Genomic DNA, 16,814 nt, shown 5'->3' with positions numbered 1-16,814 from the left:
CCGGAGCCCTAGCGCCTCAGAGAAGCCCAGCCCCTGCAGGCGGTGCATGGGCTTAGTCTGGTCACATCCGGGAGCCTGCCCATCCTTTCTCAGCTGTTCCCGGGAGTGGGGAGATTCAGGCAGCAGCAGAGCAAGGGGCTTTTTCGTGATATTTCCCCTCCCAGGAAGAATTTGGAATGTGTTGGATCACATGAGTCAGTGAACCTAGAAGTCTGAAAACACCTGCTTTTGGGGGTTGGCATCGTGGTGCAGCTGGTGAAGCCCGCACCTGCCATGCCGGCACACCTACGAGCACTGGTTCAAGTTCCAGCTGCTCCCCTGGGGATCCAGCTCCCTGCTAATGCACCTGGGAAAGCAGCAGAAGATGGCCCAGGGGCCTGGGCCCCTGCACCCACATGGGAGACCCAGAGGGAGATCCAGGCTCCTGGCTAGGCTGTTGTGGACATTTAGGGAATGAACCAGCGGGTCAAAGATCTCTGTCTCTCTGTGTTTCTCCATATTTCTTTCTGTAACTCTGCTTGTCCAACAGATAAATAAATCTTAAAAAGAAAGAAAATCGCTGCGTTCAGAGTGGTTCTGCCCATCCCCATGCCCGCTGGTGCTGACAGGGTTAGAAGCAGACACAGCAGAGCTGACCCAGCTACCACACTATCCATGTGAGTCCACAGTGAGAAATGGGCCACATTTTTAGGTCTCCCCTGGGGCCCATTGAAACGCCTACATTACTGAGATCACAGCCTGGCTGCAGACAGCATCCCGGCCGGCCGTCTTCCCTGGGCTAGCACACAGCGCTGCCTCCCACTGGGGCTTCAGCCAGTAGCCACTGAGTATGCCAGGCCTCTGCTAACTCAGGTCCGTGTGGGCCAGGCGGCTCGCTCAGCAGTGCTCCCACAGGCACGGGCTGGCGCTTACCTCCAGGTCATGACTAGGGCTGCTCAGGAGAAATGAGCTGGCTGCTTCCTAAAGTGAGAGGGGAATTTCTTGTTAATGGCCACTGATGAGCACAGTGCGTGCCGAGGCAGAGCGCTTGTTCTGGGAGACCGAGAACATTTCTGCAATGATGTAGCAGAATCCTGTAAGGATCCTGCCAGTGACTCTTTCTGCTGTCACATCCAGCTTTTACTGTGGCCAACACTTCCTGGAGATGAGACGCAAGTTCCCACGCAGAGGTAGCAATTTCAGACTCCTAGGGTATGCATGAATGAGCAAAGCAGGCCTTACGGGAATTAGAATAAGGGGGTGGGGCCTGTGGCAAATACAGGTCAATATCATCCATCCTCAGGGGTACAGGTGCCCGACGTCTCCAGCCATTTGTTCCAGGATGAATCAGCACCCAGTGTTTCATGAGAAGACGGGAAGCTACATTTTTATGAGAAACCTGTGATTTTATTTAAAGATTTATTTATTTATTTGAAAGGTAGAGAAAAAGAGAGAGGTATTTTCTATCCTCTGGCACATTCCCCAAATGACCATAACAGTGGAGGCTTGTCCAGGCTGAAGTCAGGGATCAGGAATCCATCCTGGTCTCCCAATTTGTGACAGGGACCCAAGTACTTAGACCACCCTCTGCTGCCCTCCCTGGCACATTAGCAGAGAGCTGGACTGGAAGCAGACCAAGGGCTCAGACAGGTACTCTGATGTGGGATGCTGCCATCGTAAGTGGCAATTTAACTGCTATGCCATAATGCCAGGCAAATCTGTGATTTTAAATGCTGATTTTAGGGGCAAGCGCTGTGGTGTAGCTGGTAAAGCCGCCATCTGCAGTGCCAGCATCCCATATGGGTGCTGGTTCAAGTCCCAGCTGCTCCACTTCTGATCCAGCTCTCTCTGCTGTGGCCTGGAAAAGCAGTGGAAGATGGCCCAAGTCTTTGGGCCCCTGCACTTGTGTGGGAGACCCAGAAGAAGCTCTTGGCTCCGGATAGGTGTGGCTCCAGCCGTTGTAGCCAATTGGGGAGTGAACCAGCAGTTGGAAGACCTCTCTTTCTCTCTTCCTCTCCTTCTCTGTGTAATTCTCACTTTCAAATAAATAAATAAATCTTTTAAAAAATTAAAAAAAAAAGAAAACAAACATAAGACGACTCTGAATAGTAAGAGAGCAGATTGGCCACGGACCTTGAGACCCAAACAGTGACTCAGCAGTGAGCCCCCTGAGTCTTCTTTTTGCTTCCTGTGTCACAGTGGGTACCAGAGAAGGAAGCCAGGACCCCGAGACCATCAGTGGGTACAGGTGAAAGTCCCAAGAAAAACCTGCTTTCTCTAGTCAACTGCCCAAGGGCAGCCAAGAAGGACAGACAACCCCAGACAATCTCTCTCTTTCTCTCAGTCTCTCTTGTCTCTCAAATAAATCAATTGAATAAATAAAAGCACAGTTCTAGGCACATCACTGACCATGAAAATCCATCAGCTAAGTAACTCTGATCCCTATAATTTAAAAAAGAAAATGACAAATAGGTCATCCAATTAAATGGGGGGAAAACGTGCAGAGAGGATATTTGGAGGACAGTGAAGCACTTAAACACATGAAAGAGTGTTCAACATCACTAGCCACTGGGGAAATGCAAGTTATAACCACTGCACACTTGAGAAAAAGGAAAATGAAAATTAAAACAACAACAACAAAACAGGGCAATACCAAAAGCTGGTGAGGACATGGAAGAACTGAATCTCTCCTACATTGCTACTGGGGCTGTAAAATGGAGCAGCCACTCAGTAAACTAGTTTCCCCTCTTCCTCCCTTCCTCCCTCCCTCCCTCCCTCTCTGCCCCCATCCCTCCCTCCCTCTCTCCTTCCTCCCTTCCTTCCTTTCCCATCAATGTCCGCAGTGGTGAGACATCCTGGTGTGTGCATCTTGACCAGACGACATGAGACACATCCATTACCTTCGTGAGAGTCTTGCCAAGTGGGATCCACTAAGAGCCTAAGCAGGAGAAACCAGTGGCGTTCCGCAGGCTCCGGGTCATTTGCCTTGCAGACTTCCCCGTGTTTCTGGTTAGCCTGCCGTGAGCATCTGTGAGACCCTAAGGACCCACCTTCCAGACAGGTGATAGCAATGCCGGGAGGGGACCCCAGTAAAGACCACCCTTGGAGTCAGATTGTCCCATCTATGCCAGTCATGTGAGCCAGTTGTCAGAACACAAAGCTTCAGGCTGGCGCTCCAGCTCAATAGGCTAATCCTCCGCCTGTGGCGCTGGCACACCGGGTTCTAGTCCCGGTTGGGGCACCGGATTCTGTCCCGGTTGCCCCTCTTCCAGGCCAGCTCTCTGCTGTGGCCCGGGAGTGCAGTGGAGGATGGCCCAAGTGCTTGGGCCCTGCACCCCATGGGAGACCAGGAGAAGCACCTGGCCCCTGGCTTCGGATCAGCCCTATGCGCTGGCTGCAGCACGCAGGCCGCAGTGGCCATTGGAGGGTGAACCAACGGCAAAGGAGGACCTTTCTCTCTGTCTCTCTCTCTCTCTCTCACTGTCCACTCTGCCTGTCAAAAAAAAAAAAAAAAAAAAAAACATAAAGCTTCATTTTTTCTTTGAAACCTAAACACACCCTTACCACATGACCCAGAAATTGCACTCCAGCCAGCATCATCGCTGGTCTGGGGGACCTTTGGATGACGAGCAGAGAAGAGCAGGCAGCAGGGCTGAGGCCACACTTGGGTCCTGGGAATCCAGGTGGCCAAGGGCCTACCTGCACTGCTGCTCAGCTGCCTCCACTCTCCAGCCAGCCCCTGCTACCTCTGTAGGAACCTCAGGCTGATGTTGTGGGGCCGGTGTTGTGGCGCAGCAGGTTAAGCTGCTGCCTGCAATGCCAACATCCTATTTCTGGGTGCTGGTTCTAATCTCTGCTGCTCCACTTCCAATCCAGCTCCCTGCTAATGTGCCTGGGAAAGCAGCAAGTGCTGTGGCTCCTGTCATTTGCATGGGAAACCCAGATGGAGTCCAAGTCTCCTAGCTTTGACCTGGCCTAGCCCTGACCATTGTGGCCATGGGGAGTGACCCGGTGGATGGAAGCATTCTCTCTCTCTCTCTCTCTCTCTCTCTCTCTTTCCCTCCTTCTCTATAACTCTGCCTTTCAAATAAATCAATAGATCTTTTTTAAAAAGCAAGCTCTGCTCTGTAGTGCATTCTTTCCAACTTACATTTTTCTTTTTTCTTTTTTTTTTTTTTTTTTTTTTTTGACAGGCAGAGTGGACAGTGAGAGAGAGAGACAGAGAGAGAAAGGTCTTCCTTTGCCGTTGGTTCACCCTCCAATGGCCGCCGCTGCAGCCGGCGCACCGCGCTGATCCGATGGCAGGAGCCAGGATCCAGGTGCTTTTCCTGGTCTCCCATGGGGTGCAGGGCCCAAGCACCTGGGCCATCCTCCACTGCACTCCCTGGCCATAGCAGAGAGCTGGCCTGGAAGAGGGGCAACCGGGACAGAATCCGGCACCCCGACCGGGACTAGAACCCGGTGTGCCGGCGCCGCAAGGTGGAGGATTAGCCTATTGAGCCACGGCGCCGGCTCCCAACTTACATTTTTCAGAACAGTTCTTGAACATTCAAAACTTTTCCTGCTTAAAAACAAACAAGCCAACAATCGAAGTCCCAGCACTAATTCCTCAGTGACTGCCCTGGCATTTCTCTTCCCCTTCGCTTCGTCTCCTTCTCACCCCTCAACTCACTGCAGTCTGGCTTTTGCCCCCAAAAGTCTGCCACGCCTGCTTGTGCCCAGCCATGGGCACAAGCCAATTTAAAAACTTTGCTCTGCTTCCTGATTCCAGCCCTCTTGGTGCCTGCATCTCTAGATGGCCAATGTGACATCGGAGGGCAAGAGTGGCTTTCCCCATGCAATGGGAGAGGGCTGGGGCCCCACGCTGCTTCCCTTATAGTCAGGAAGCCCTAGTGACAGCCAACATCAGCACTGTGTTTCAGATCACGCGGAGGCGCAGTGGCCCTTGCTCAGAATCCTTGCAGTCTACATCTCCCAACCACACGACTCCCAATACTCGCTACTAGCTGCATTACATCGCAAATCCATTCTGTGGTTAATGCCCACCTCTGGCTGAGACAGATCCGGAAGTGATGCTCAACATCTCTTCTCCCTTACTCCCAACATCTAGTTTTCCTTCTGTCCTGTTGATGTGACCTTCCATCCTCACCTCTACCACCAACTTTTGCCAGGACAAGTTTAAATGTCTTCTAACTGGCACCCAGCAGTGGCTTTTTCACATCCAATTTAGCTTCCTTGTAGCACTTAGAGCAGTACGAATGGCTTTTTTAGAATAGACATTAGATTAATGCTATGGTCTCCTTGTAGTTTGCCCCCTAACACGTGTAGCAGTGTTAAGAGATTGTAAGAAGGGCTGGCACTGTGGTATAATGGGTTATGCTGCTGCCTGCAGTGCTCACATCCTGTATGGTTGCCACTTTGTGTCCCAAATACTCCACTTCTGATCCAGCTCCCTGCTAATGCACCTGGGAGACAGTGGAAGATGGCCCAAGTGCTTGAACCCCTGCCTTCCACATGGGAGACCCAAAAGAAGCTCATGGTTCCTGGCTTTGGTCTGGCTCAGACCTGGCCAATGCAGCCATTTGGGGAGTGAACCAGCAGATGGAAGATCTCTCTCTGTCTCTTCTCTCTCTGTAATTCTGCCTTTCAAAAACATAAATAAATCCAAAAAAAGAAAAGAGGTTATGATACCTTTAAGAGATATGGTCTAGGCTGGCGCTGCGGCTCAATAGGCTAATCCTCCACCTGCAGCGCCGGCACACCGGGTTCTAGTCCCGGTTGGGGTGCCAGATTCTGTCCCGGTTGCCCCTCTTCCAATCCAGCTCTCTGCTGTGGCCAGGGAGTGCAGTGGAGGATGGCCCAAGTGCTTGGGCCCTGCACCCGCATGGGAGACCAGGAAAAGCACCTGGCTCCTGGCTTTGGATTGGCGCAGCGCCGGCGGTAGCAGCCATTTGGGGGGTGAACCAATGGATGGAAGACCTCTCTCTCTCTCTTACTGTCTAACTCTGCCTGTCAATAATAATAATAATAATAATAATAAAAGGTATGGTGTAGTGGAATGTGTTTGGGTCATTTGAGGCAGGCTCTCAGAAAGGATTAATGTGGTTCTCCAGGGACCCCAATTCCCACTGAGAAGGGTTGTTATCAAAGAGCTTGCTTGCTTTCTGCCTGGCTATATAATCTCCCTTCTCTCACTAGCTCTCACCAGGATACCACTGCCATGTGACACAGCCAGTGAGGCCCTCACCAGAGCTTAGCCAATGTTGGTACCCTGTTGAGTCTCTAAAACTGTGAGATAAATAAACCTCTCTTCCTTAGACATTATACTCAGCTTCGGATATATTGTTATAGTAAGCAAAAGTGGACTATTCCGGGTTAAGTTCCTTCCCTGTTTCAAACCCTCCAATGGCTTCATATGGAACTTGGAAGAGAGTCTAAGCCCAGCATCTTCCATAATTTTTCTTGATTACTGCTCCAGCCTCAGGGACAACTTACACCTTAACTCTCTTCGTGCCAAGTGTTCTGAACTTCTTTCAATTTCTTAAGTATCCTATACTCTCTTTGAATTTCAAGTCTTTGTACATACAGATCTCTCTCCTGGAAAGTCTCTCACCTTCTGTCCTCACTCACTGCATCCATCCATGTATCCATCCAAGTATCTGTTAGATTCCTAACAGGTGCCACATATGGAGGGGTAGAGCAGTGAACAGCACAGACAGGATCTTCATTCTTAAGCTTACATCCTGGGGGTGAACGAAAGACAGAAAATAAACAGGTAAACAAACGAATAAAATGAGGATGGAGTAATAAGGTTTAGAGGAGGGGCTGTGTGGGGAGCAACTCGGACTAGACTGTTACTGGAATTAAGACTTATTCTATGCATCTGCTTTCCCACAATATGGTGCTGGGAGAGGAGCAAACAGCTTCTACACAGCTGCCTCCAATTCAACCGATAAGCAGCAGGACCTGCTCCTGATTGGAGGAGAGCAGCGTACTCGGCGTGTGGGTAGCAGAGTTGGGATTGGTGGAAGAGGACTATAAAGGAGGAGAGAGACCGCATGCACGAGGAACATCTGAAGGAGCACCTGAGCAGCCCCCGAGAGAGCCGGCCGGCGGTGTGCCGCTCCCCCGCAGAAGTGGGGAAAGTGGCAGGGGGAACCGCCCTTCCACGGAGGTGGAAGGGAAGGTAGCCAACCCGGGAAGAATCAGCAGCAAACCCGGGAAGGGCCGAGCAGACGAAAGAACAACGCAGGGTCTAGTGTCATTCCTCTGCAAAGAGGGGGAGCAACAGGGCTGCTTAGATGGGTGGTCCAAAAAAGCCTCTTTGTGAAGGTGACTTTTTATTTTTAAGAGATGTATACATATTTTGGGGCCAGCACTGTGGTGGAATGGGTTAAGCCTTGGCCTGAACTGCTGGCATCCCATATGGCACCTGTTTCTGTTGTGGCTGCTTGACTTCCAACCCAGCTCTCTGCTAATGTGCCAGCAGAGGATGGCCCAAGTTCCAGGGCCCCAGGCACCCACATAGGAAACCTGGAAGAAGCTCCTGGCTCCTGATTTCGGCCTGGCTGTTGTGACTATTTAGGGAGTGAACCAATGAATGGAAGATTCCTCTCTCTCTCTCTCTCTCTAACTCTGTCTTTCAAACTGAGACTTTCCGAGGAACTCTATCTGGATCTTCCACATGAGTGGCCAGGGCCTGAGTACTTAGGACATTATCTGATGCCTCCCAGGGACATTAGCAGGAAGTTGGAGAGGAAGCCAGATCGGGGTTCTTTCAGCATTCTGATATGGGCGTCTCAAGAGGCAGTTTGATCAGCTGTGCCACAATACCTGCCCTAAGAAGGGGACTAAAAAAAAAAAAAAAAAAAAAAAAAAAGATTTATTTATTTGAAGGCAGAGTTACAGAGGGAGAGGGAGAGAGAGAGAGATTCTCCATCTGCTGGTTCACTCCCCCAAATGGCCACAACCACTGGAGTTGGGCCAGTCTGAAGCCAGGAGACAGGAGCTTCTACTGGGTCTCCCATGTGGGTACAGGGGCCACATCCTTGGACTCGGACCATCCTCCGCTTTCTCAGGCACATTAGCAGGGATCTGGATTTGAAGTGGAACAACCAAAACTCAAATTGGCACTCATATGAGATGCCAGTGTTGCAGGTGGCTTCACCACTATACCACAATGCTGGCCTGGAAGAAATGACTTTTAAAATGAATTCTGGGCAGTGCAAAAGGCAAAGATTTTAGGAAAGGGAATTACAAACAGCTTTGCAAAGCCCTAAGATACAAAAGAGCTCCACTTACTAGAGTAATGGAAAAATCTGATCTATTGGACTTCATCCAATGAGCCAGGGCTTCTAAGACGAGGTCTAAGGGGTGAGCAAATGCCGCATGGTAGACAGCATTGTGGACCACTGTCATGAGCTTGTATTTTAGGGTAAGTGCAAACTTGAACTATGTGTGTGGTGACATGAGTTACGTTTTATAAATCACTTATTTGAAATACAGAGGGGGTGTGTTGGAGAATCTTTAATCTGAAGTTTTGCAGTTTTACAGTTTTACTCCCTAAATGCCCACAACAGCCGGAAATGGGCAAGGCCAAATCAAAGAGCATTGTACTCCATCCAGGTGTCCCATATGAGTAACAGGGACCCAAATACTTGAGCCATCACTGCTGCTTCTTGGGGTGTAAATTAACAGGAAGCTAGATTAGAAGCAGAGCCAGGGCTGGCGCTGCGGCTCACTAGGCTAATCCTCCGCCTAGCGGCGCCGGCACACCGGGTTCTAGTCCTGGTTGGGGCACCAGATTCTGTCCCGGTTGCCCCTCTTCCAGGCCAGCTCTCTGCTGTGGCCAGGGAGTGCAGTGAGGATGGCCCAGGTGCTTGGGCCCTGCACCCCATGGGAGACCAGGAAAAGCACCTGGCTCCTGGCTCCTGCCATCGGATCAGCGCGGTGCGCCGGCCGCGGCGGCCATTGGAGGGGGAACCAACGGCAAAGGAAGACCTTTCTCTCTGTCTCTCTCTCTCACTGTCCACTCTGCCTGTCAAAAAAAAAAAAAAAAAAAAAAAAAAAAGATGCTGCTTGGGCTGCCTGCAACCCATATTGGAGTCCCTAGGTTTGAGTCCTGGCTCTGCTTTTTTTTTTTTTTTTTTTTTTTTTTTTTTTTTTTGACAGGCAGAGTGGACAGTGAGAGAGAGAGACAGAGAGAAAGGTCTTCCTTTGCCGTTGATTCACCCTCCAATGGCCGCCGCAGTCGGCGTGCTGCGGCCGGGGCACCGCACTGATCCAAAGCCAGGAGCCAGGTGCTTCTCCTGGTCTCCCATGGGGTGCAGGGGCCCAAGCACCTGGGCCATCCTCCACTGCACTCCCTGGCCACAGCAGAGAGCTGGCCTGGAAGAGGGGCAACCGGGACAGAATCCGGCGCCCCGACCGGGACTAGAACCCGGTGTGCCGGCGCCGCAAGGCAGAGGATTAGCCTAGTGAGCCGCGGCGTAGGCCCCAAGCAGCATCTTAACTGCAGCACCAAATGCCTGCCCTGGGAGTATTTTTTTTAAGATGCATTTATTTGTATGTGAGGCAAAGTTATAGAAAAAGGGGGGGGGTGGAGAGAAAGAGATCAGTCTTCCATCCCCTGATTCACTCCCCAAATGGCTTCAATGGCCAAGGCTGGGCCAGTCCAGAGCCAGGAACTAGGAACTTCATCTGAATCTCCCATGTGGATGGCTGGGGCACCAGCACTTGGACCACCTTCTGCTGCTTTCCCAGGCACGTTAGCAGGGAGCTGGATCAGAAGTGGAACAGCTGGGACCTGAACTGGCACTCATATGGGATATGTATCACAGGTAATGGCTTAACCAGCTGTGCCACAGTGCTGACACAAAAGTTATTTTAAAATATTGCCGTACGGATTGAAACAGGGGAGGGAGCAAGCATGGAAACAGACAGGCAGAGTGGTGTTGTTGTCCAGTGAGCCCATGACAGAGGCTGGACTAAGGTGGTGGGAGGAAGAAGGGAAGACTTCAGGCTGTTTTATAGAGGTAGTTGGTCAGACCTTGCTGATGGGGCGCACGGGAGTGAGAAAAAGAAAAACCAAAATAAGTTTTCTATCTTGGACCTGAATACCGGTAGGTGGCAGAACCACTTTCTGAGAGTGCACAAACTGGAGGACAGGTTTGCAGGTGATGGGGGCAAATCTTAAGAGTCAATGTGGGGGCCGGTGCCATGGCTCACTAGGCTAATCCTCCGCCTTGCGGCGCCGGCACACTGGGTTCTAGTCCCAGTCGGGGCACCAGATTCTGTCCCGGTTGCCACTCTTCCAGGCCAGCTCTCTGCTGTGGCCAGGGAGTGCAGTGGAGGATGGCCCGAATACTTGGGCCCTGCATCCCATGGGAGACCAGGAGAAGCACCTGGCTCCTGGCTTCGGATCAGCGCAGTGCCCCGGCCGCAGCACGCCGACTGCGGCGGCCATTGGAGGGTGAACCAATGGCAAAGGAAGACCTTTCTCTCTGTCTCTCTCTCTCACTGTCCACTCTGCCTGTCAAAAATAAAAATATATATATACAATGCATTGTATATCTCACAATAGCTAGAAGAGAGGATTTTGAAAATTTTATTATGTTCATTTCATTTGAAAAGGAGAGAGGCAGAGACAGAGACACAGGAAGACAGAAGGAGGAAGATCTTCCATCTGCTGGTTCATTCCCCCAAAATGCCCACAACAGCCAGGGATAGCGCAGGCTGAAGTCAGGAGCCCAGAACTCCATCCAGGTCTCCCATGTGGGCAGCCGGGACTCAAATACTTAAGCCATCATCTGCTGCCTCCTAGGGTGTGCATTAGCTTGAAGCTGCAATTAGAAGCAGCGTATCCAGGCCTCTGACCAGGCACTGCAATATGGGATGTGGGTGTCCCAAGCCACAGTTTAACCAGTGTACTAAAAGACCACACCAGGGCCAGTGCTGTGGCGCAGTGGGTTCACGCCCTGGCCTGCGGTGCTGGCATCCCATATGGGTGCTGGTTCGAGACCCGGCTGCTCCACTTCTGATCCAGCTCTCTGCTATGGCCTGGGAAACCAATAGAAGATGGCCCAAGTCCTTGGGCCCCTGCACCCACGTAGGAGACCCAGAGGAGGCTCCTGGCTCCTGGCTTAGGATCAGTGCAGCTCCAACCATTGTGGCCAATTGGGGAGAGAACCATTGGAAGGAAGATTTCTCTATCTATCTGTCTGTCTCTCTCACTCTGCTCTCTCTGTGTAACTCTGACTTTCAAATAAATAAATAAATAAATATTTTTAAAAAGACCACACCAAGATAGGATTTTGAATATCTTCACCATAAAGAAACAATTACATTTCAAGGTGATAGATAAGTTACATAATTACACAGTGTATATGTGAATGAAAACATCATAATGTATCCCATAAATACATATAATAATTATGTGTCAATAAAAATGATTTTAGAAATAGTCTGTGTGGAACATTTTGAATTTGACATGTTCTTTAGACATGCAGGTGTCGGGGGGAGGTCAAGGAAGAAGCTGAATATGACGCTGGAGCTGGTAGGAGAGAGATGAGAACCGGGACACAGATGGGATTCAGCCAGATGTCGTCCATGTGCCGATGGAATGAGTCAATCAGGGGAAGGTAGCAGTGAGAATGTTCTGGGCAGAGCTCAGAGATCTTCGAGGGATTCCGTGCTACTTCCTGTTTGGTGGCGTTACCTGCAGAGGGCTCCAGTCTCCACTCATTCTCATGTTGCCCCTGCAGGCTGGACACCTATCTGATGCCAGAGAGTCCACTGGAACAGGTCAGGATGGAGTGCAATCGTGTAAAGAAAAGCCGCTATGGAAGAACAGAGCTTTTCCATGAAGTTTCCATTTTGGCAAGGACCTAAAAAGACAAGGATGAGAGGCCTGGTGAAATCGCATGCCTTCTGGGGCCAGTGTTGTGGTGTAGCAGGTAAAGCCAGCGCCTGCAACACTGGCATCCCATATGGGCACTGGTTTGAGTCCTGGCTGCTTCACTTCCCAGCTGCCTGCTAACGGCCTGGGAAAAGCAGCAGCAGAGGTCCCTGCCACTCACATGGGAGGCCGGGATGAAGCGCCTGGCTCTTGGCTTCAGTCTGGTTCAGCCTTGCCTGTTGCAGCCATCCAGGGGAGAGAACCAGCAGAAGGAAGACCTCTCTCTGTCTCTCCCTCCCTCCCTCCCTCTCTCTCTCTCTCTAACTCTTTCACATAAATAAATAAATCTTTTTTAAAAATATTACACATCCTCAAGCTTATTGGGAATGTCCCTTTCTGTGCTCAGTTCCAGGGTACCTGTACCACCCCCAATCACAATACCAATCAGGGAAGTATAATTGCCCTTTACTCTCTGTGTGTGTGTGTTTTAAGATTTCTTTCTTTATTTGAAAGTCAGAGTTAGAGAGAGAGAGGGAGAGACAGAGAGGTCTTCCATCCACTGCTTCACTCCCCAGATGGCTGCAACGGCTGGGACTGGGCCAGGTGAAGCCAGGAGCCAGGAACTTTGTCTGAGTCTCCCACATGGGTGGCAGGGGCACAAACAGTTGGGCCATCTTCCACTGCTTTTCTGAGGCCATTAGCAGGGAGCTGGATCAGAAGCGGAGCAGCTGGGATGTGAACGGGCGCCATAGGGGATGTCGGCATTGCAGGGGGTGACTTTACCCACAATGCTGCTGAGCAGCAGTGCTGATCCTGCCCTCTCACTTCTTTATGCCCACCCCCTGCTGGACTGTGAGCTGTCTGAGGACAGGGGCCGTGGCTATCTGATTTTTTTTTTCCTAAAAAAACAAGCACTGGCATTGGTTGCTGAATGATGTCATCCTCCTGGTGTGGGTGGGAAGCAGCAGTGTGGGGACTAGCTCCGGGCTCTGAGCAGCAACATTGGTGACAAGTTGCTCTGTGCCTCTCCAGACCCCAGAGAGGGCCCTACTTCGGTGTTAAGGATGTGAGAGTCAAGGCCACTTACTCCTGGAGGGAGTAGGCTGTGGCCTTCCACGGGTGAAACGGTACACAGTCTGGGTGAGCTCTCACCAGGGCTGGCAGGAAATCATGTCCAAGTGCCTGCTCAAGGACAAGGACCTGATTGGATTCACTTCTGTGCTCTGGACAGAGCGCAGAACTCTCCCCAGCACATAGCATTCCTCAATAAAAGACGGCTGAAGCCCGGTAGCCCAAGGTGACCGGCTGTTTGCCAGCTGCAAAAAGCTTGGCAGAGCCCGGCAGCAGCTCAGTCCCCCAGTAACACTGTCGGAGCTAAAGACACAGAGCCCTGGGGAGACACAGCCGAATGTCCTCAGGCCAGAAGCTTCCGGAAGCTCCACTTGCTCAGAGCCCACAGCATGAATAATTCAGGACAGGACCGGTGGTCAGATTGGGAAGGGCACTGAGGTTGGGGACAATGGTTCCATGTTCTGTAGGCAGAGAGGAGCGCTGCCGGCATCCCAGGCGGGTTAACAGTTTTCCCTGCTGAGCCCTCACAGCTGGCCCTGTCTGCCCAGAGCCTGCCCACAGATCCTGGCCCCTACAGGGACTCAGTGTCCCACCCAGGCCCCCCACCCACTGCCCATGATTCCAGCTTGTCTCCCCTCTTATACTCATGTCCTCTTTCACTAGGGAAGTGCCCTGACACTTATTTCTAAGCTGAAAAAATTCATGCCTTGGTGTCTCTTAGTCTATTCCATAGGAACTTTATATTTTTTATTATTTTTTGCTTGTATTTATTGGGGCTGACATTGTGGTACTGCAAGTTAAGCTGTTGCCTGCAATACCAGCATCCCATATGAGCACTGGTTTAAATCCTGGCTGCTCCAGGGAGTACAGTGGAGGATGGCCCAAGTCCCTGGGCTCTGAACCCCATGGGATACCAGGATAAGCACCTGGCTCCTGCCATCGGATCAGCGCGGTGCGCTGGCCGCAGCGCGCCGGCCGCGGTGGCCACTGGAGGGTGAACCAACGGCAAAAGGAAGACCTTTCTCTCTGTCTCTCCGTCTCACTGTCCACTCTGCCTGTCAAAAAATAAATAAATAGATAAATAAATCCTGGCTGCTCCACTTCTACCAGCAGCACTGGCATCCCATATGGGTGCCAGTTCAAGTCCCGGCTGCTCCACTTCCAATCCAGCTCCCTGCTATGGCCTGGGAAAACAGCTGAAGATGGCCCAAGTGTTTGGGTCGCTGCGCCCACATGGGAGACCCAGAAGAAGCTCCTGTCTCCTGGCTTGGCCTGGCCCAGTCCTGGCCATTGCAGCCATCTAGGGAGTGAACCAGCGAATGGAAGAGCTCTAGGTCTGTGTCTTTTCCTCTCTCTGTGTAACTCGGACTTTCAAATATAAACAAATAAATCTTGTTAAAAATAATAACATAAATAAAAAGGGGGAAGGGCAGATGTTTGGTGCAGTGGGTTGAGCCACAGCTTGGATGCCCTCATCCCATGTCAGAGTGTTGGTTTGAACCCTGGGACTGCTCCACTTCTGATCCAGCTCCCTGCTAATGTTCCTGGGAGGCATCAGATAATGGTTTAAGTATTTGAATTCCTTCTACCCATGTGGGAGACCAGATGGAGCTCCAGGCTCCTAGTTTTGGTCTGGCCTAGCCCTGGCTGTTGTGATCATTTGGGGAGTGAATCAGTGGATGGGAGATCTCTCTCTCTCTGTCTCTGTCTCTCTCTGTCATTCTGCTTTTCAAAAAAACTGCTTTTAAAAAATAATAAAATAGGCCAGCGCCGCAGCTCACTTGGCTAATCCTCCGACTGCGGCGCCGGCACCCCGGGTTCTAGTCCCGGTTGGGGTGCCGGATTCTCTCCCGGTTGCTCCTCTTCCAGTCCAGCTCTCTGCTGTGGCCCGGGGAAGGCAGTGGAGGATGGCCCAAGTGCTTGGGCCCTGTACCCGCATGGGAGACCAGGAGGAAGTACCTGGCTCCTGGCTTCGGATCGGCGCATCGCACCGGCCATAGCAGCCATTTGGGGGGTGAACCAACGGCAAAAGAAGACCTTTCTCTCTGTCTCTCTCTCACTGTCTAACTCTGCCTGTCAAAAAATAATAATAAAATAAATGGAAAATTAAAAATACAAACTACAGTAGTCCCCATGTTGTACATTGGGTCTCTTGAATGTACCTGTCCTGGCTAACTGAAATCTTTTATCCTTTGACTAATCTCTCCAACCCCTACCCCTCACCTAGCCCCTGAAAACTACCATTCCACTCTTGGCTTCTGAGAGATAAGCTTTTTTTTTTTTTTAAGATTTATTTATTTATTTATTTATTTTCTGAAAGGCAAAGTTACATAGAGGCAGAGGCAGAAACAGAGAGAGGTCTTCCATCTGCTGGTCTACTCCCTAGATGGCCGCAACGGCTGGAGCTGGGCTGATCCAAAGCCAGGAGCTTCGGGTGGGTGCAGGGGCCCAAGGACTTGGGCCATCTTCTACTGCTTTCCCAGGCCATAGCAGAGAGCTGGATGGGAATTAGAGCAGCAGGGACTTGAACCAGCGTCCATATAGGATGCCAGCACTGCAGGCAGTGGCTTTACCCACTACACCATGGTACCGGCTCCAAGTTAAGCTTTTTTATATTCACACGTAGTCTTTGGATTTCTGTGCCTGATTTGTTTCACTTAACATGATGTCTTCCAGGTTCATCGTGTTGTTGCAGATGAGATTTCCCTTCCAAGGACAGGATTCCCTGTCACTGTCCCAGAGGCACTGCAGGATCCGGCTGCGGAGGCCCATGGGCTGAGGCCCTGCAGGTGTCTCTCAGACACCACCCCACCAAGGCGCCTGCGCTACTGGCCCACCGGCTGTTTAGGTTACAGCTGTGTGCTCCTGACCTTTCTCTGGCAGTCTCAGAGGCACCGTGGTCTGAGCAAACAGCCTTCAGCTGAGTCTGGGGACCTGCATTCCTCGCCTTTTCTTTAAACAGTAAAGAGCAATGGTGGTGAGATTTAGAGACACGCCTGGGTTCAAAGCCCAGATCCAACACCAGTTTGTGGGCTTCAGAAAATCATTTTACCTCTCAAAGTCTTGGTTTCTTTATTCGTAAAATGAGGATAATAAAGGAACCTACTGCACAGGGTGTTGGGAACGATTTAATGAGATAATATGTACCAAATGTCCAGGGCATTCCCTAGCATTCAAGAGTTTAATGAGGGTGGCTCCTTTTCCTTATTTACTCTGGAAGAGTGCCTGCAGAAACAGAGACCTAGCCCATTTCAGTGCATGGAAAACACCCCTTTGCATCCCCTCTGCTCCTGCCTGGCTCAGAGCTGCATTATTTTTGGCTGGGACTGGTGCAGTAGTCTCCCAGCCAGCATCTCACACCCATCTTTAGGTTACTTTCACTCTTCTGCCTTGACCCTTTCCTTGGCTGCTCCTGACCAAAAAATTTAGACCGAATTTCTTTCTTTCTTTCTTTCTTTTTTTTAGATGTATTTATTTATTTAAGAGAGAGAGAGAAAGAGAGGTCTTCCATCTGCTGGTTCACTCCCCAAATGGCTGCAATGGCCTAGAGCTTCTTCCCGGTTTCCCATATGGGTGCAGGGGCCCAAGCACTTGGGCCATCTTCTACTGCTTTCCCAGGCCATAGCAGAGAGCTGGATCGGAAGAGGAGCAGCCGGGACCAGAACCGGCGCCCATATGGGATGCCGGTGGCCACCAGAGAAGGTAGCCTAGTAAGACACAGAGCTGGCCTCAGTAGAATTTCTTTCTTTTTTTTTTTTCAGTCGAATTTCTCAACTTGAAGTTCAAGGCTCTCTGTCCATTGCTCCAGCACATTTGTTTTCTCAACAATATAGTTTGTGTGTGTTGGCGGTGGGGTGGGGTGGGGTGG

Source organism: Oryctolagus cuniculus, chromosome 7, assembly GCF_964237555.1.
Source record: "Oryctolagus cuniculus chromosome 7, mOryCun1.1, whole genome shotgun sequence".
Taxonomy (NCBI): Eukaryota; Metazoa; Chordata; class Mammalia; order Lagomorpha; family Leporidae; genus Oryctolagus; species Oryctolagus cuniculus.
The sequence above is the reverse complement of the archived record's forward strand: the minus strand, read 5'-3'. Positions refer to the sequence as shown.